At 32.6% G+C, this 21156-nt stretch overlaps 1 long non-coding RNA gene across 1 annotated transcript in view; it reads right to left on the bottom strand.

Annotated features, from left to right (window-relative positions):
* LOC146995292 (uncharacterized) overlaps positions 1–21156 on the bottom strand; it is a 61589-nt gene that overhangs the window by 32377 nt on the left and 8056 nt on the right. The window lies entirely within an intron of this gene.

Below are 21156 nucleotides of genomic sequence, written 5' to 3'. Positions count from 1 at the left end.
CTTATTTATTGTTAATTTATTTTATCAGCTCAAAGAGGCGGTAGCTCAGAAAAGCTATTAATTTCAAAACGGCATTTTGCTTTGTTTCACTTTGCAAACTGTTGCCACCAAATATTAACGCCCTGTATTATATTTAAAGAAATTAAATAATGAAGAATCTGCATGAATGCATGTATGTTTCTCTCGCACTGTGAAAAAAACAACAGAATTTAGAACCATAAAATTTTGAATAACGTAATCCTCCACCCGAACATGGGCACCTGCAAGGCGTAATTTCGAATTTGTTTTAATCCATTTCATATTTTGTAACTTTAACGAAGTTTTGATTAACAAACTCAACGAGTTCAAAGCAAGCAATGGCAACCCTGTACAGAAAATAACATTTTTATCTCCAACGCGGAAATTCTAAAGATATGTCATTTTCAAATATTTTGTGATATTGTTCTTGAATTGAATTTTATGTGGTTTACTTGCGAATAACATGATGTTTAATAAATAAAGGTAACACGCAAAATGTTACAAAAACGCTCCTTTGGACGTAATATAAAATTATATTGCTGAGTGCTTCCAGAGTTTATCTTTTTTTTTTCCTCATTACACTCAAAAACGTTTATGCTCCGAATTTTATGAATTGCTAAAATAAATAATCATCTTGTAATGTTAATAATTAATGATCATATAATCAAATAAATGATCGTCTTGTTATGTTATAATAATTTTAAAAACTACTGCCTGAAAATGCTCATAAAATCAAAGAAAATTATCAGATCTTGTTTTACCTTATCTGTTTTAAAGCATCATATGATATCAGTATTATTTAAGTTTACTTGTACACAAAAATAAGTTCATAAGTTTTGCGTTTAGAATTTTTACCGTTTTACTAAAGTAAAGAAATTTATACAAGAATTACGCTTGAAAAAAATGCGCAAAATGCAATGCAATAAAAATTATTGTTATCCTTGAATTATACTTTTTATGGAAACATATAGTGGTGAGGGTTAGTTTAGCGAATATATTTTATTTTGTTATTAAAAACAATTTAAAAAAAGGAATTAAGACAAGCAAAGGTATAAATTATTTGTGACCTCTATAATATGCAGTTCATGACACCATTCTTGAGATAAAAATTCTGTAACATTTTATTAACCACGCCTCTTGCTTAAAATACTTATTTAGGTGAATGTTTATAGCCCTAAACTAGTGCATAATGTTTAATTTAGAAGTAAAATATTCTTTAAGGTTTTGTTTTATTCATTTTCGAGAAATTTCAGCGCTTTTCCAATTTGACCAATGTACACCAAACAGCACGATACATATCAAACAATGCTAAATTAACACAATAATTAATAGCACATATGAAATCTTTAAGAATCGAAAAATGAATTTTACTGATAGGTGAAAAAATGACTTATATATTGAACTTGTGGAGTAGTCGAGAAATTTTGTAATTCATAGTTTAAATAATTTTTGCGTACGTGTCAGTTAAACGTCACTGTCGGCTTAGTAACCTGTTGACTAAATGTCTTGACAGGTAAGTGTCCCGTAGCTCTAAATGTCCTGACAGCTAACTCTCTGTGTCGGCCAAATATCCTGTAGGCTAACTGTCCGTGTCTGCTAAATGTCCTGTCGGCTAACTGTCCGTGTCGGCTAAATGTCCTGTCGGCTAACTGTCCGTGTCGGCCAAATATCCTGTCGGCTAACTGTCCGTGTCGGCTAAATGTCCTGTCGGCTAAGTGTCCTTGTCGGCTAAATGTCTTGTCGGATAACTGTCCGTGTCGGCTAAATGACCTGTCGGCTAAGTGTCCGTGTCGGCTAAATGTCCTGTAGGCTAAGTGTCCGTGTCGGCTAAATGTCCTGTCGGCTAACGGTGTCGGTTAAGTGTCCCGTCGGCTAAGTGGTTTTCGGCTAAGTGTCACGGACCCCTGTTCGGCAGCTACTGTGCGATGACATGGTGCATTGTCGTCCATGAAAAGGAACTACGGACCCATAGCGCCTCTAAAAAGACGCACATATAGAAGAAGAATCTCGTTACAATAACGGGTCCCGTTGACTGAACCTGCGTCGAAGATGTGAAGGTCTGTACGATTACCAAGTATGATGCCTCCCCAAACGAGAACACCGCCACCTCCATACCTGTCCCTTTCAATGATGGTCGAGGGATGACTGCGGCTTCCCCGCTCTCTCCAGATGAGTATGCGATGAGAATCGCTACTCAGACTGAATCTGTTCTCATCTGTAAAGAGTACTCGTCCCCTTTCATTGTCTCTCCAATTCCGGTGTTCCCGGCACCACAGAGAACGCCTTCCGATGGGCAGGCGTTAGAGGTACACACCGTACAGGGCGTCGGACAACTAGCGATTTCTCCCGCTGTCTGCCGCCTGTTTCTTCTGGCCTGTAAGGCAATATACCGGTCATCTGCGGCTGTGGTTCCTCGTGGACGACCACTACTAAACCCCCGGATAGCTGTTCCTGTAATTTGAAATTGTCTCCAAAGTCGTGAAACGATGCTGTGAGCAATTCCGAACTCTGCAGCCACACTTGTCACACTGCGGCCTTCCTCCAACTTCCCAATGATTCGACCTCGGGTAAAAGCATCCAGATGTCGTCTAACAGATTGATTATTCGCCATTTCTTACTGAGGCAGCAACTCGGTGGGATTTTAACTGCTATACGGCGTGCAATCTCTTTCCCAGAAATACTGATCTTACACCGACAACATGCTTTATACTACTCAGACACTCCCCCATTACGTCTACCTGCATATCTGCGCATGTGCTACCGTACATCATCTTATTTAATCTCCTGATTGGTCTTTCTGTCCGCCTCTTCGTTCAGCTGATATGCTAATTTTCCGACTTCGTCCTTAATTTTTGCACACCAGTGTAAATGATTTAACGCAAAATTGTCACAAACTTCCCACCGGCGTAATAATTTAAATATCGGCAATTATAAAGCAAATCGAAGAATATAATCTTAGCTGAGTTAACCAACCTAGAAACGTGGTCTTGTACCGTTACCAGCCGGAATGTCTGGAGCTTGAATCACGGAGAGGGTGTCTTTATTTTTGCATGCTTCATGCTTCGACAACACCAATATACACTATAAGTAATACTCGAACTAAAATGAGGAGGACGATAATTCGTCTCCACCCGCATTCAGTGACTAGATCTCCCTCACTCCTTGTCGACCTTTAAGTTGGGTAGGGCAGAAAGTAAGAAATTTTCACCTTCCTCCTCGCATGCCTTCGTGGCGTAGTTGGAAGTGTCAAGCTGGTAATCGGAAGACTCCGAGTTCAAAACCGGGTTTGGGCATTACTGATTTTTTTCATATTTCCTGCTTCTACAGTTCTAACAGATTCTACGGCTTTACATAGTTTAAGCAATAACAAGGTTGAAATTAATTTAAGATGCGATATTGTAAAAGGTTTTAGGCTGTAACTCTTGCTTAAGCTGCTGTTAGACTGATTATGTCTCTGTTATCGTAAAGTGTGAAATGCCAGCTCTATGTAGAATGCCTAGAAATTGCATATAATGCCGGAAGTTTTCAGGGAAAGTATGAGAATTGTTACACATTTTCCTCACGCTTTGTGCTTAATACCTAGTCATTCTATAGAATGACAAATGCTCTGCAAAGCATGAAAAAAAGGTTATAATAAGGCTATTACTTAAAAGATGTTCATTTCTCAAAAATACAAATGTTATTTTGAAAAAATAATGAAAAAGGGCCATTAAAAACTGTGATTCAAAATACGTAAAAATTGTAAAATGATCTTGATACAGCATAATAAATTTGTATTTTCTGTATGGCTGAGACTGAGAATCAGTAAGATCTACCTAACAACCGAAATTACATTCAGAAACAGTCATAAGTTTCACAATAATGCCCTTATTAATACTTTTTTTTTCTGGCAGTGCTCAAAAAAGTGGTTGTACAGTTCAGTATCATTACGTGTAAACGTGTTTGTATTTGGTTGAAAGTTCTTTCAGTATTCTGTCATTTTGTCCATGTTCAATACTAAAATTAGTTTTCATGAAGTACAGGAAATAACTCAGCTACCGTTACGTATACTCTATGGTACTGACGATTTCTTCAACAGGATTAATGAATGTTCTTTTATTCTCCACAAACATCATATCCTAGCGATTCAGCGGCCAGTCCTTCTTAGTGGTCATTTTGGCTTTTTTACATCATTTATTAATTTCTGATAAGTAGTTTCGGTTCTTCGAAATGAATCGGAAATGTGTTGCATACTTTGCCCGTTTGTAATTTTCATTCTACAGAATGCGTAGGAAATGTGTGAAATATGAATCGTTTCATTAAATTGCCGGCTAGTTTTAGGCATTATATACAATGGCTAGGTATTCTAGAGAATGCCGAATTTCAAACTTTGTCGGTAACATCTCCACTTGATTTCGGAATGCCTTTAACGAATATTTAGTTGAATACCTCTCGTAGATGCATCGAAAAATCTTTACAGTTTAATGGTACACTGCTAAAAAACAACAACAACAACAAAAAAAAAAAAAAAAAAAAAGTTTTATATCTCTCGATTGACGAAGTTCAAATTGCGATTTTCATGTCTCGAAAGCGCGACTTTCCTCACGACTTTCCTCACGCTCACGGATATATATCAGATTTGTATATAGCACTGTTCTAATATATGTATTGTGACACAAAATCGGACCTTTTTTTAAATGGCAAGCCAATCTTTTTCCATATTTCGATTCTACGACTCAAATTATGCCTAAATAGTAAATTTTTAAAAATCTGGTGCGAAAGTTAGGGAGAAATTCAAAAATTTACCTTGGTGGATTTTTTTTCAGTTTGCGCCAGGAATAAAACTTAGCGAACTTCTTAATTTATATGGATATGGATATGGTGAAGTGTGATGGACACCGGTTGTTTAACTAATCCTTCTACAAATTCTGCGTTATAAAATTTAGAATTGTAACTGAGACAACAATCTTAGGGCGTCAAAAGCTGTTGCTGTGACGGATAACAGCTTTTGCTCGGAACAAATATTATCTAGATTACATTATTCAGAAATATTAATTTGCGATGCATTTTGAGTAAAATCCCAGAGGATGCCCAAGATTTTAAAACACGAAGTTTCTTCTGTATGCTAAGTATCAAATATAGATTTATCCGCTATTAACAGCGGATGAGCCGAAACGACCAGATTCATTTAATTGAATTGCTTACGTGGACGAGATGATGTTGAGAGGCGTTAAGGAAAGAAATGGTAGAAGAAAGACAGGAAGAATAGGTATGTTAAAGAATTGACGTTTTATTTATTTATTAGTGCCTGTGCGTTAGTTTTTATTGTTTAATGTTTCTATGTTAGGAAACATGTATTTTTGGTTATTTATTACTCTGTGTTTGTGTATTTTTGGTTATTTTTTCGTGTCTGTGTGTTAAGACAGCGGCGAATGTTTTTCTGGTTAAGATGATAGTTTTAACTTTGTTTTAGCTTTCTGATTTTGTTTAAGTGAAAATAGATCGATGTGTACATGGAGAAAGGGAAATTAGTGCGCAATGCCTAGTTTATGCAATTTTCTGATGACTTTTTAGAAGTTAAAATAGGTCGATTGAAATAGGTCATGTATAAAGTTAAATAAGTGAGCACTGCTAGTTTATGCAATTTATGTAAGTGCTTGATTTCTTTTTTTAAATTTTCTGTAGGGGGTGGAAAGATCGGCACCATCTTGAAATTGGAACCGATCTTTCGTAGTGCCCAAGTTGGCGTCAAAAATGATCGGCAATATCTTGAAATTGGTGCCGATCTTATGTAGTGCCCAAGTTGGCGTCAAAAATGATCGGCACTATCTTGAAATTGGAGCCGATCTTTCGTAGTACCCAAATTGGCGTCAAAAATGATCGGCACTATCTTGAAATTGGTGCCAATCCTTCGTGGCGCCAATCTTGGCTTTAAAAAATCAACGATTCACCAAGTGGAACCGTAGTTTCAGCAGATATATGTCTACTTTCGCTATTTTAATAAAGAGATCTATTTTCCTGCTTCAAGAGTCCTTTCTTAAGGCACTACATGTAACTTTGCTGTTGAATTATCAGATTTCAAGACAAAGGTAATGGAATAAATAATAGCCGTATGTCTATTTGAAATTTGATGGCCATTCCTAGGAATAAACTTCTGTGATTTAACTCGGTCCTCCTTATAAACTGCGAATATTGAGATTCAATAGCAGGATTTCTGTTCAGCCTGTTTTCAAGGCTCATGAAACATTTAAATGCCTGAAATGAAAAATTACTGAACTTAGGATCTGATTTTAACTATAGTTTAACAACATATTTACCATTACAATTGCTTGGGACTGTTGAATCATAACACTTCTCACATGTTTTCATAGTAGACGCATTTTTCATATTGCACTTTTCTTAGACGCATTTTTATTCTGAAACTAGAAATTAAGTAGGTTAAAGGTAACTTTGTTCAATTTTATCTTTATTAACTTATGATTTCAATATTTTTATCATTACTACCCCTTCTATTTTTATTGGCTCTGAGAGGATAAAAATTAGTTAACGGACATAAGAAGAGAACTCTTGAAGTTAAGAGAGAACTTTTGGCAGCAGCCGTTGACCTACTCCGAACTATTTTCTCCCAGTCGCTAGTTTTACCTGAATTGTTAATTGTATTTTGCTGTTTTGATTCGAAGGTCTGCGCCAAAGATTATAGTTAGACAGCACTTTCTCAGTTTGCTGAAATCTGCAGTCCGTCTTCAGTTATAGTACAGCATCTTACGACAAGTATTAACATAATATAAACAGCTCTCAGTTCAGGTTTCTTCGACGTCACAGATGAATTTGACGCGCTATCTATTAGTCATTGCAATCGCCGATCGTGATTATGGGCATTTTTTTTAGTGAATGCAGATATATGTGAAGAGTAAAAGTAATGTATCATGTGACATAAATGGATTGCTTATTGGCCACTCTGCGCGATGTTGAGTTTGTGCAAGTATCGGCTCTTTTAAATGAAAACAGATCGCTGCGTATAGTGGGAGAACAGCAGTAATATAGCATATAACATATAATGTTTAATGTGGGCAATGCCGAGGCTGTGCGCGATGCCAAATTTGTGCAATTTTCTGACGTTTTTTAGTGAAAACATATATTATGTGTATTGCTTAATATGTCATTTATGTATTTTTATTTTGTTTTACATGAACTATAAAATGTATTTTTAATCATCCTTTTTATATTTTAGATTGCATTTTTAATTGTTTTCTTTTGATACGTTGGTAATGGTTTTCGACTTAAGACAAATATCACATGCTTTGTTGACGAACTTTGTAAAAAGAGTAAGCAAATTGAAACCTTCACCCGGTAAATAACTTCTACCTTATTATTCTTATAGTGATTGCTATTGTAATTGCACTTGCTATTTTATTTCTAAACGAAACATTCACTATTATTGAAATTCGTAGTTTTCATTTTATTCTATTTTCTTTATTGTGAAAAATTATACTTTTTCCGGTTTTTGATGTATGAATACTAATATGCATAAAGAGAATATGACTCCACGTCGGAATTTAAGAATCAATCAAATGAAAGCTGTGTGCGTATATTCACTAAAAAAAGATGATTAGTGTTAAAGCTTAAAAATTTTACCTAACAATGAAGATTATTATTTATAGTATATCGGGTGTTACGATGTTGTGTAGCAATAAAGTCATTTGTGAAAACGGTACAACTAAAATATTCCATGACATAAATTTTAATTAATTTTTTAAAATTTTTATTAATGCGAAAACTTAAAAATTTCTGAAAATATTGAAGTTGCACAGTATACGAGAAAATACACGTACGTGCGACTGCAATATTATTCACCGTTTATCATGTTAGTTTAAAATAAATAATTTGTTATGCTTTATTTTCAATAAAACCAAAGTATAATTGTTAGAAATGTAAATTTAAAACAATGCTAATTTGGAATAGTAAACAATTGGTTAGTGTTATTTGCCCCAGAAAATGTAAATTACACGTAATATAAAATACGAGAATACATTTTGATGTCGCAAGCTTAATCGCACCCCTTTACAACTAGGCTCCGCTTTCGCAGGTTTGCTTATGCAGCGTATTCTGAGTTCTTCCCAATGTCTTTAGACCCTAACCAAAAATTCAAATCTCCTGTGAGTATCGGCAAATCAAACTAAGACAATTTAATGTTCTATCCAGAAACTGCGTACAGCGCATTATTACTTTTAAGGTAAGGTTTCGCAAATCGTACCACCACTTAAGTCGTATCTTTTAAATATTAGGCGTGGGAATTCTGAAAATTCCAATAGTGGATACTGAACAATATAGTAGTGGCATTCAAACTAAAATGTAACTGACGGTAATTCGTAAGAAAACGGATTTAATAAACTGGTTCTCGTGCCTATTTACAGTTGTTTTTTATGTAGGAAGGAATGCAAGGAATTATCGGGGACGGTGCAATTGATTTTTTGCTTTCTATTTGTGAAACATCTGACAGTGTCTGCAGGAGAGTGGGTTCCGAACCAAAAATATAGTAGAAAATAATGCGTTTTAATTTATTTGAATAGGTCTCTGAGGATCTTGCCAGTAGCCCTTTACGCGGGGCAGAAAGCTCGGAGTTACTGTATTTCCCAGGGCGTGTTGGCAGGACATAAATGCTTACCATATCTAGATGACATTGAAAGATCTATGACTGAAATGCCGACAAGGATGTAATTCTTTCCCTATGTTCACCGGTTGTTAAGTATTTCATATTATCTACAAACGTACTGAATGCTAAGAGATGACTTTACAGTAAAAATTCTTTTACTAGTTTTATCTTTCAATTAATTGATATATTTTGGTTGAAAGGAATTGCAGTAGAGTCTGCAATTTTTTCTCTCAGTAAAGGTTGCAACTTAAAAACAAATAATTCTTTGTTCTGCACATGTTATTCTTAGATTTGGCTCTGAAATGTTTGTAGTTCTCTAACAAATTTTCTTTCTTTGAGAATTTTTTATAATATCATAAATGCAGTATAGTTTCTGATTCTCATTATCAATTCTGATGTATTCCTTAGTTCGAGTGTTTGAAACTTTTATGCTCTAGGAGAAAATTCTCTTTAGAAATTGAAATTTCAATATTTTAAAATTTATGATATATCCTGCAGAATGCACTATTTCCTTTGTGCAAAAATAAGTTTATTTCTTTTTTGTTATTTTGTCTCGAAATGAATTTATTGCAACTCACGTTTCTAACGGATTCTCCAAATTAAATTATTAGTTCATATTTTTTAACTTAACCTTCAGTAAATTTTTGTTATCTTGCGTATTTAAATACCTGCGGGCAAACTGTTGTGTAGCATGGAAGTTTTGCATATTTGGCGAACAAAATAGACGGGAACTCGAAATTCATTTTGGAATAAATATTTTTACCTGCTGCATAGATTTATACTTAAGGTTGGATTCTGAATATTTACTTCAAACAAACAGTAAAATTTTAGCAGGAAATGCACAATGCACAAATATTTTAGATTTTGAGATACATTTAAGAAGTCTGCAATATTTTAGAATATTAAAATTCATTCCATTAAAAGGAAAATTAATTATGAGGGAAGGCTGTATAAGAATACCCCGGAAGAATTTTGAATTTGCAGATTTGTAGTAATTCGAAAAAATTAAACGAGCAAATAAAACGAAACTTAATTATTCATTTAATTGAATAACTAAGCATCGATTATAAATCATTGGAATGTTACATATTGAGAAGTTTAGAAATCTGTAAGTTTTACGAATGTATTTTTCATAATTAAGTTCTATTTTATTCTCCCTGAAAAGCAAACAATAGCAAAAACACGAAGGAAATATATCTATAGAATTAAATTTCTGAAACAGAGGCAAAATAAGTTAAGAATGTTTAAATTTGAACAAAATTTAAAAGGGCGCTTTTAGCAATTCAGATTTTACATACTTTAATCAAACAGAAGACATAATATTTATTATATGCTACAAGTAAAAATGAACATAATATGAATGAAGTTAGTAATTTACTTTTTTAGTATTCAAATCAAACAACACGTCGTTCTTTACTTTGTCTCATATTCAATATTTTTAAGCTCCAAGTTGGTTTAAAGGATTTCAAAGATATAATCATTCTGTTACTAATTTTCTTCAGTTCTAAAAAGAATTTTATGCAGTATTTTCTCAGGCAATAATTCTAACTTTTTGAACTGCTAGAACTAAGACATTGTTTTTAAGATGGAATAATTTTCTAACTTTCTAACGCGTTTCAAAAATCCTACTATTTAAAATTTTAATTCGCTTTACTAGTATTTATTCTAGATAATTTAGCTTGTTTTTGTATCAAAATTGTGTAAATGAATTATGAAATAAAAAGATACGAATGTGATTAATTAACGCGACTTTCCAATTGCAGTTTGACTTTATGTGTCTCACAGATTCAAGGAATAGCCAACGGTGAAAAACTAACCCACAGTTGCTGTAAGTCACCAAAGAGTTTGCTTGCCGATGGTGAGTTGAAGAGCAAATTATTTTAGTCCAGATTAAAATAGGACATTTTTCTAAGACATTACGACCAAAGAGAAGTCTTTTAGTTAACTTTGACTACCGCTTAAGTGCCTATGCAAAGTCGTCTATTGTGTTGTTAGATAAAAATGGCAGAAAGCCTCTGTTTATATCAAGTTGTAAAATACGATCTGAGATTAAAAAAAAAATAAATAACTCGTCTTAAAATGTCTTCTGTACTTCAAATTCGTCTATCAAATCATGTGCTTAAACACGCAAAGCGTTAGATGATGATTTGAGGCTTTCCAAGTCATTGTAAACCAAATTATGGGAAAATGTAAATTATAGTTAATTTCAACTAACATTTCAACAACAATTTCATTATTAATTTCAATATTCCTTAAATTAATTTTTGTAAAAACAAGACTATTATAATAAGTGTAATTACGCTCTTTGTAATATTTTTATTATGAAGCTTCTTAGCACACAATCGATCACCTACCTAACTAATCGTATATAATTGATTAATATGCATTCAAATAATTTGTTAATATGCATTCAGAAAGAAGAAAATGCATATGGGAATGATATCTAGGGATTAAACAAGCTATAAAGGGAAAGCATCACGTTTCAGACATATAAGAAAAGTATACGTCGGAGACATACTCAATTATTAAGACTCAGAGAGTATGGAAGAGAACGTAACTACCTGTTTGAAGGAAAAGTTGGTTTCCAAGTTAAGGAGACCTATCTGATATAAAATGTATTGCTGCAACTAAGAAAAGCATGTTGTTGTTCTTAGTGATATCATACAGCACAGCATGCTACCCAGTACCTTGGCAACACAGCAGAAAATCGCTTTTCTACATATAGCATATCGTGGCTTTATAAATACTTTACAAGTTCTGTGGTTCGTCTGTTCTGTACGACTAATTCTTTATTTCTATACTCATTTGTTCACTTTTTTCAATATTCAATACTTTGGTTTCCCTTTCCTCCGGTAAAAATTTATTTTTTACATTTCTGAATTTTTTTTGAGTATTGACATGACTTGATCTGTGATAATAATAATAATAATAACAACATTTATAATAATATTGTTTATGCATGAGACCAAAATTGTTGTTCTTGTTATTAATAAAGCTGAGATACGCAGCAAAACGTCTTTTAAAATTTTACTCGAATATTCTATCATTATTAAACACTTCGTAACAAAGTAATAATACATAATTTCTTGAAAATGTTTCGTTAATTAATAAAGCGAAATATTTTTATAAAACAAATGGCTTTTATAAAAGGCATTGCCCTACCAAGAATCAGTTGAAAGAATGCTATTAATTGCATAATCCACAAACGTGCGTCTCCTAAAGGCATTCTGAATTTTCGTTGGCACATTGCCATTCTGACAAAGTAAATTTTCATTTGCAGAACAGTTTTAAATTCCGAAATTAGAATATCCTCCTCTTTCAAAGATATTGAACATTTTCTAAATTTACGTGTCCTATTTTATGGTTAGAATCATAAAATCTTACTACTTTATTAATAGAATTATTATTCAAATTTTTATTGTTATAATCTTTCAGAGTTTCTCTTAATTTGGTAGAAATTAAAATTTTCTTTTTTATAATTTTCCAATGCCTGATTAAAAGTAATTCTTCAAATAAATAACGGGTATGTTACATAAAAACTAAAATGAAAATATTCTTGATTATATGTAAAGATATTGCGAAAGAAACAAATTGAGAACATGTGCTTTCATGATAAAATCATTGTCTGAAGTAGAGTTAAAAATAATCTTAATTTGACGATAAAAAAATCAAAATTATATAATAGAAGGTGTACTGTAACCTTCCAACTTGAAATATTATAGCCGGCAATATACTTAGCCTGATGGGAAATATGACGTCAGCAAAGAAAAGCTAACATAATCACCTATCGCTGGTTGATCAGCTTTCGCTGGTAAGAGTTTTTTTTATAGAGGTTGTAAGACAAAGGAGGTGGCTAGTCAGCCGCTATGAAAATAGTCAAGAAAAACAATTTTTGTGCAGAATATAGGTGTTCCTGAAACGATTATGCATCTCCATTAAACATGCTGACAGTAAATTATGAAATTATCAAGTATTTTTAAAATCTTTTCTTTTGACTACAAAGAGCTCTGTCACACGTATTTTAAGCATATTCCGTTTCGTAAAAGCTACCAGATAGCTTATTAAATCTCTGTTTCTCGCTTATTTCAGAAATTTAAATATTCTATTTTCAATCTTTTTTATAATTTCAAATAAGCTTTACCATTGTTTTTGTGCATACAGGATGACTTTCTTGAGCTGAAACTGAAAACTTTCTTGAGCAGACTAAAGTCGGGAACTCATTATAAGGACTCGAGCAAAATATAATAGTTAGTGTTTGAAATACAAATTTCGATAGCAACAAAAGCTGCACTGCATGAAACTGTCCCGCAGTCAGATAGACACATAATCAAAGGCTGTTACAAGTGTATATGACAGCATTATCAGTAATCACTAAAGATATCTGATGTAGCTATAAGATGTACGTAAGTATGCGCTTGAGGTATTCGCATAAAAGTCCAGTGGATTCGTTTAAGGAATTTGGATCACAGAAACTTCGCTCACTAAATCTACTAGCATACGTATAACTAAAATGTGCTTCGGATTTCTTTGTAAAATATTCAGGTTTTGCAATCACGCACGAATCGGTATTTATGTGTGAGTAATTGTATATTTTCCAATAGGTTCATCAGTGTTAAAAGAAACCGAAGCAGTTGACGGTAGAAAGTAGACTCTAATGAGGATATTACTTATAATACCACATTCTACATCCAGAAGAAAGCACGCTTAATGTCAATTTTGACTGATTACATCGAGACTGACTGTTCCTCCACTGCAACTAAGACCATTGCAACTAACCTCCAACAACATTTCCAAGTAAATGTTGCTTCCTCTGGTTAATGAAATGTACTAGTGCCAACACGAATTACGCATTGATGGCGTATATCTGTTCTTATCTGTAAGAAATTGTGGGGAAATGAATACCGGTTGTTTTTTGGTAATAAGCATGCTTTCATCTGATGAGTATGAATAATGAGTTATAATGCAAATATCGACTGATTACACCATTCCGCCCTCCTACTTCTACAGAATGTATGAAGTCTATAGCATATTCCTAACATGATGCTTCTTCAGTGGAAACTGTATTTTAACTGATTTCTCTACGGTAACTTGCATATCGGGGTTTTATCTAGTATGTCCGCTGGAATTTGAAGTGCTATATTACTCTTTGTGAACTGCGATCTTTTTTTGCTTGAACCTGACTCACAACTGCTGGAACTTTTATCAGTGTTTTGGTTAGTTGTTGTGAGATTTATATTATAATAGTTTATCTGCCACTTACATCTCTCTGTCTCCTTGTTTATATATATATATATATATATATCTTTAAGTCTTTGACATAGATTTTTTTCATAACAGACAGGCTGTACTTGAGTGCTTTGCTGTATTTGCCATCGTTATTATTAAATATATTTCTTTCTCTTTCCTTAAACTTAGATTACTTTTTTGTTTTCATTCTGATAATTATTTCGATATTTCTCGAAAACAATTTCTTTATTTACTCAAATTCTCATAGTTTTAGAAGCCTTAGGCATTAATGAACATTCACAGGGAAATGCTGCCTGAATTCGTTGACCTGAAGGTTCTTTTTTTTTTTTAGTTCTAAGTACTCTTTAAATATAATTCTACAAAAAGTTCATAGTCAATAATTTCCAACAGAACAGAGCTGTGTTCTTTGTGTACATTCTTGGAAATGTAACAATATTTTGTCAGGATTTCTTTTCAGGTAGGGTAAAAGTTAATTTCAAAAGCAGAGTGCTCTTCGATATTTTACTGAAACTTTGAAATTTCTTATAAAAGTAATAAAATATTTAGTTTCAAAACAATGCACTGAATTTAAAATGGCATTATGCTTTTGTAAGAAAACTATATACATTGAAATATATGAAATGTGTAAAGTCTAAAGCGCATTGATAAATTCAACTTAAAATATGAGATTGGAAACGATCATCTCAACATTATTATTTAAGAGTGTCAATCAAAAATAAAATGGAAAACAAACGATGCAATTTCAAGTTTGCTTTTCCTTTAAGAAAACATAATGCTATATTAGACTTTTTGATTTTAAAAGAGAAAACATTATATATAGTTATTTCTAAGAATTTAATGTGGTTCATTTTTCAGGGTTTAAATTACTTTTTTTACACAATCTCCGAAACTAAGGCAAAGGAAAATAAACGACGGATTTTGGCTCATTCCATTCTAACAGGAACAAATTACTTTGCCAGAAAGGAAAAAAAATATTGCAGAATGGGGTCGAGATTAACAAGATTTCCGTATCGTAATTATGTAATTACGTACTATCATTTTAGACCCGTTATTCAAAAAGGCAGCGGAATGAGCTTCAAAGCTACTCTCTCATGAATATTTATGGTATTAGTTGGTTTTTTTTAATGAATTAGTTGGTTTATTTAATGGATGGATTAGTTTGTTTTTTTAATGAAATAATAGAAAACATGCAACACTTTTATCTCCTTATTTATATTTTCGTAGATTTGAATGAGCAGCTAAAATGATAGGCAAATTTATTTTGATACCAATAAAGATCTTTAATGAGGCAATTTCGATTAGTTCGATTTCGATGTATTGCATAGATCCTTGACGCTCACATGGGATAGTGGTTAGTGACGCTGACTGCCATATCGAAGGGGCCGGCACGAATCTGGAAGAAAGCCTTTATGTTTGTAACCGCACAGTATCTGCCAGGTAAGAGGGCATTCATAACGCATAGCAAGCCGAAACCCTGTCTAGAGTTTAGTGCGAGTGTAAGGGGAATGGAAGACTCTCAGGTTGACCCCGAGGTGTTTTCTTTCGAAATTCTAAACAGGGCGTAAGCTTAACAATTAGCTAAGCAATGCCTCAATCACTTATGCTACTACAGATGTGCTGGCCTAGCTTCTACATGCACCTGTTTAAATAGATTTTGATATGATACGATTCTGAGTGTCTCGCTGCAGTATAAAACTTATATTCTCATGATCTCTGTTACTTCACATACATAATTCATCTGTTATACGTTTTTTTGACAGAGTAGTTCTGAGCATGTGTTTCTTAACTGTTGATATTAAATATTCTTCCAGTTACAAAGTTGCTCAAACAAAAATTTAAAACAAATGTTTTAAAACGTTTTATTCAACATTCTGTATCTTTTTTTTTTTTTTTTTTTTTGTATAGATTGCGTTTTGGAGAGAATGAAATTTTCTACATTGTTGGGAAAAATAAAATTTGAATGGGAGTATTCATAATCTTTAATGCAAAGCTTAACTTTTTCTATTGCTCATAAATACGAAGTATTTCAATAGGAAAATGTAATATAGTATAATTTAATATGAACGTAACATATATTTAATGTAAAAACATAAACATTTCTAAAATTTGGAAAACTCTTCTAAAATAAGAATCGATATCTAATTTCGACATCAGAACATCTTTATGTAGTTCCATTTTTATTTTTACCGATTAAAAGTGAGATGCTAAGCCTGCGATATTGGAAATAGATTTCGGTTATGCTCTCAATAGTAGAAGGGATTAGCTGTATGAGGGTTTTATGTTTTCCTCATGTGCAACTTAGCTATGGGCAAATTGTCTTTAAAAAAAGCCCCATGAGAAATAGTCCTAGTGTACTTTGGCGAAATTAAATACCTCAGTACAAGTTTTATAAGAGGACACGACATGTTATTTGTGGATCATTCTATATTTATATTATCAATAACAATGTTTATAAATATTTAGTTATTTATTAATATTTGTTACATTTAATATATTATATGATTAGATTTCATTTTTTATGTTATTGATACAATTAACGGAAAATGTTTTCTTACGCCATGCATTAGCCATTTTATGCTCATATTCCCCTCATGTAAAATTTATGTAGTTCAGTATATTTCTTCATGCTTTAAAAAAAAAAAAAAAAAAAAAAAAAAAAAGGTGTGCTATAAAAATCTGACATATTTTGCTCTAAATTCTTCCAAGAATACATGATGGCATTTTATCCGGTCTGCAAACTTAGATTTGAAAACCTTCTTGTCAGAATCATGAATAATATCTCGCCAACACATTTCTGACATGAATTCACAAGTGATCCCAGCTTGGCGACGGTCTCAGAAAGTTTGTTTTTAGTCTTTCTACTTTTAGTTTTCCAGTTTTTTTAGCATTAAGAAGCGTGTGTACTTCATGAAAGAAATTCAACTGACTGAGAACTAGTGTGAGAAATCTTTTCTATGAAACTTGGTCTTATGCTAGAACAGAATAAAGAATAGTAGGAATCTCTTTTAGCTAAAAGCATTAACTTTTCATAGCTCTCCCTGTAGTTCTATATTTTAGTTAGGAAAGAAATATGTTCTTTCTTCTGCATTATCTGTAAAAAGAATTGTGAAAAGGTAAAAGTATTGCACGAGATAAAGGAAAGGATATAGTTAGATAAAGTATGATAGAATGAATTTAGTATGTTTGCTGAGTGAAATGGTTAAAAATGTATTGGCTTTTTGGAATACCGAATTATTGGTTTTGAAGAAAGCATAATTAGTTTTTGTGGCTGATATGATTTTAACTTCGAGCATATAAAGAATAAAAGGTACTAACAGCGTAGAATATTCTAACAGTTACTACTTATAGTATTTTACTAATTGAGTATATACTATTAATAGAGTGTATACTACTAATAGAATATTCGCCTAACAGCGTTCCTCTAATAGTTTTATTTCATTTTTAGTTTATCATTTGGTTCTTTGAAGTATACCAAAAACAAATATAAGTGTTTGAAAGAAAATGAAATAGTATTAGAAAGTGAAAATATGCATTTTTTTTAAGAAAAGTGAATTACAAAAGTTCTGGCCTTTTATATGGTAATGTTATATTATGTATATAATAATGTATATATGTATGTAATAATAAAAGCAAAGGAAAAACGGAACACTGTAGATGCGTAGTTATCCTATATTGAAGAGGAAGTAATCTGATTGCGTCGTAAGCTAATGTGTTGACTTCGTAAATAAAACTTGGCAGTAGAAGCGATTTTAATTCCATTTTTATTTCCAATTGATATTTGTGGCCACAATCACCTTGGCACTTTAGTTATGCCTATTCAAGAACATTACATTTTTGATATAATTGAGAAGGAAAGCAAGCCAGCGAAATTACATCTTAGCAGAGTAGAGGGCAAAAGCTGAAGTGCTTAGTTATGAAAGATGGAAGCACGCGAAGAGAAAAGTTTTGGTTTACAATTCGGTGATTGGTCGTCAAGAGGCATATGGTATTAACGGTTACGTAAGATCGCATGATTAATTTGAATGACGCAATGCAGATAAGTTATTACGATTTTAGAATAGAGAGGAAGAATTAATGCTTATAGTTATATTATAATTCTGATTCATACATTTTTATCTTACATGTATATAATAATGTATATATGTACATAATAATATGTATATAATAATGTTATATTAAATAATGTTATATTATGTATATTACGCAAAGCAAGTAACCTCTCTGCTCTTGAACGCATTCGAGCAAACATTATTGTTACGTCATCACTGCATACCGAAGTATCGCCTCAGGAATTGGCTGCATACATTCCTGAATTCGGCCTTTTAATGCAATAATTACAATAGGACAGAGCAATTTAGGCAGGATTGGCTATGGAGAATCCAGCTCTGTGGATGGTTGCTCCTTCCTGATGAAACAACTGCTTACGTGACAAGGATTTATATCATACTGAAGAAGCATTTCTAGAGGACAATGTACCATTGAGAACCCAATAAAAATATGGCCAAATGTTGTAAAAGTTAGTGAATAACATTCCATCTTTACTGAACTCTCGATTGCAGTGACCATGGTGTCCGTCATTACAAAATATCAGACAATAGGTGTACGATGATTGAAAACAGCTGTTTCTGATCCTCTTTATACTTTCCATCGCAGTCCACGCTAAGAAATGCAGGTTAAAAGCTGTTAGTAAAGACGAAGTTTGCATTATAATAATTAGTAGACAGTATTCAGCAGTTGGCTGCTAATGATTATTATGAAATTGCGCATACGAGACTAGAGTATTCATAGGTCATACACATAATCAGAACCCAACGTGAGAAATTGTGAAGTACCTCTGAAATAAGTCATGCTTAGTTTATTAGTGTGTCTATACGAAAGTTTCTGCTGTTTTGTAGTGATAATCGTTTAATCTTTTAACTTTTTATCTTCGTTTAATAAAGTGGTAGTAGGTCTAATGGTCTAGCGACCCATCAGTATCCGAAAGGATCCCAATTAATTTGTTTTGCGACATAACTGCATCCTTTCATAGGAAAACACAAGAAAGTTGGCGCACACAACAATAATTTTACGCATATCCAATGAACTCAATCTAAGTCTGATTCTTGTAACCTGGAGAAGTGAACTTTACTCAGATGCTTGGTAGTATAGTCATTTGGATATTTCTGTTTGTTTTGATATAATTGCTAGTAATCAGTCCCTACGAGGAATAAGGTAATTTAACTTACATTTCAGTTAGTTTGTAAAAGTAACAGACATAGACTTTATTTAATTGTTTTTACTTCCTTGTACGAAGTAAAAAGGAAGTATTGCAATCGCGAAAAGTTTCAGGCAGCATATTTCAACGAAAATATCCATTTTGACCGCTATCGAATGCGATTTAACGATGTTTTTGCGTGATATCTGTACGTAAGAACAGAATAAAAGACTCGTTTAATCAAAGAAATTTATAAAACTGCTTTAAAATTAATTCTGAAGAGAATTTTTCGTGGCGTCTGTACGAACGTATGTACGTACGTGCGTACGTATCTCGCATAACTCAAAAACGAGTAGCCTCAGAACTTTGAAGTTTTGTATATAGGACTGCTATAACATGTAGATGTGCACCTCGTATTTTGATTGCAATTGACCGCACCAAACGTATATAAATATATTTATATATATATCCACTCTGTTACCCGGCTCAATAATCTCAGTTTCTTTACTCTTATATGTTTGTAAATTGTACATTTTTTGCTTTAAAAATGCTTGAATTATGTTGTTTTTATCTTCCGGTTAAGGTTTTTATGCCATTAGTAAATCTGTATGCAATATTTTTAGAATTATCAACAATTTTAAAGTTGTTTAAATGCCGCTAAGCCTTTTTTTTATGGCGGCCATTGATTTTTTACATTTGCAACAGCAGACTAGTGGATTTGTTGCCAATCTAGAGAAACTTAGCTTCGAAACAACAAAGATAACGCCTTCATTTATTATTGCCAATTAAATCATGCTTAACCCTTTCTGGAATTTTTTCTAGGAAATAAGTGTTTAAGATTTACTTCGTAATTTTTAATATAGATATTTCGAGTTTTTATGTATTTTTGCCTTCTCGCGAAGTGAGAACTGAAGTAATTGATTACGAAATACTCAATCGCCTGTGAAAAACTGTTTCTTTTTTGTTTTGTTTGCTTAATTTCTTTTATACAACATTCTAGCTGTATTTGAATAGAACATGTGGCAACGATTAGATAATTCTATTCTTTAAATGATATAAATTTTGTGCATTATGAGTTATAATATGAACGAAATATAATACTAAAGTGAATCTAGCGCCAGATTGTCGCTATGGTAAACAAATACTAGAGTGAATTTTAAAGAATGCATTTATTCTATTGTGGTTTATGCGCTGTCGGCGAAGTAGATTTAATGCAATCCAATAAGTTTAAATGAAATGCAAGAAAAAATGCGTATAATTTAATATTCCGTACAAGGAAGTCATGTGGTGTATACATCAAATTTTTTATATTAAAGTTTAGATGCCTAGCTTCCCTTGCGTTACTTGCAGTTTTGTGACTAATTAAGGTTCTGTCGGGGGTATAAACTGCCAGCGGCAGTGAAGCCAACTATTCAAGAGTTAGAGAGAATGAGAATTCTCAATAATGAAAAATCTTGATTTTAATTAAGAATGAACAGTAATTAGAAAATTAGAAAAGCAGACAGTTATTGCTAAATTTAATACTGTTAAATGTGTCACAGATAATCTTTCTAAAAAGAAATAAAATTTCTTCTTCCCGGTAGCGAACAAGAAATAAAAGCCATACATTTGTCAGGAAACCGGATTAAAAGCAATTGAAAGTGTGTCGACGCATACTAGAGAACTCCAGTAAATCTCCAACTTAATTGAAAGTGAAGCCTTACTTAAACTGTGATCCTGTTTCACTTTCTTATAAAAATAAATCGAATTGAGGTTTGGCGTGAGACGAAGTGCTCAGAAAATTCCAGGTCTGGGTTTGAGATTAAAACAGGTGATCAAAGTTTTCCAACCTTAGAACTTTACTGAATTTTCTTGCTTATAGCAACAAAATTTGTATTTTTCCGTTAAACGGTATATTTTTCACTTTGAAAATTACAAATATAAAAACTCTTTTTTACAGCAGAACATGATAAATTTTGCGCATAAATACAGAAAAATGTTTATAGTCATATATATTATTGTAAAAGTATTATAAAAAAGAACTAGAATTTACCGTATATAGGTTTTTCTTGGACATTCTTGAAGA

Source organism: Stegodyphus dumicola, chromosome 9 (genome assembly GCF_044657685.1).
Source record: "Stegodyphus dumicola isolate Sdum_Otavi_A_Nest chromosome 9, ASM4465768v1".
Classification (NCBI taxonomy): domain Eukaryota; kingdom Metazoa; phylum Arthropoda; class Arachnida; order Araneae; family Eresidae; genus Stegodyphus; species Stegodyphus dumicola.
The sequence above is the reverse complement of the archived record's forward strand: the minus strand, read 5'-3'. Positions and strand labels throughout refer to the sequence as shown.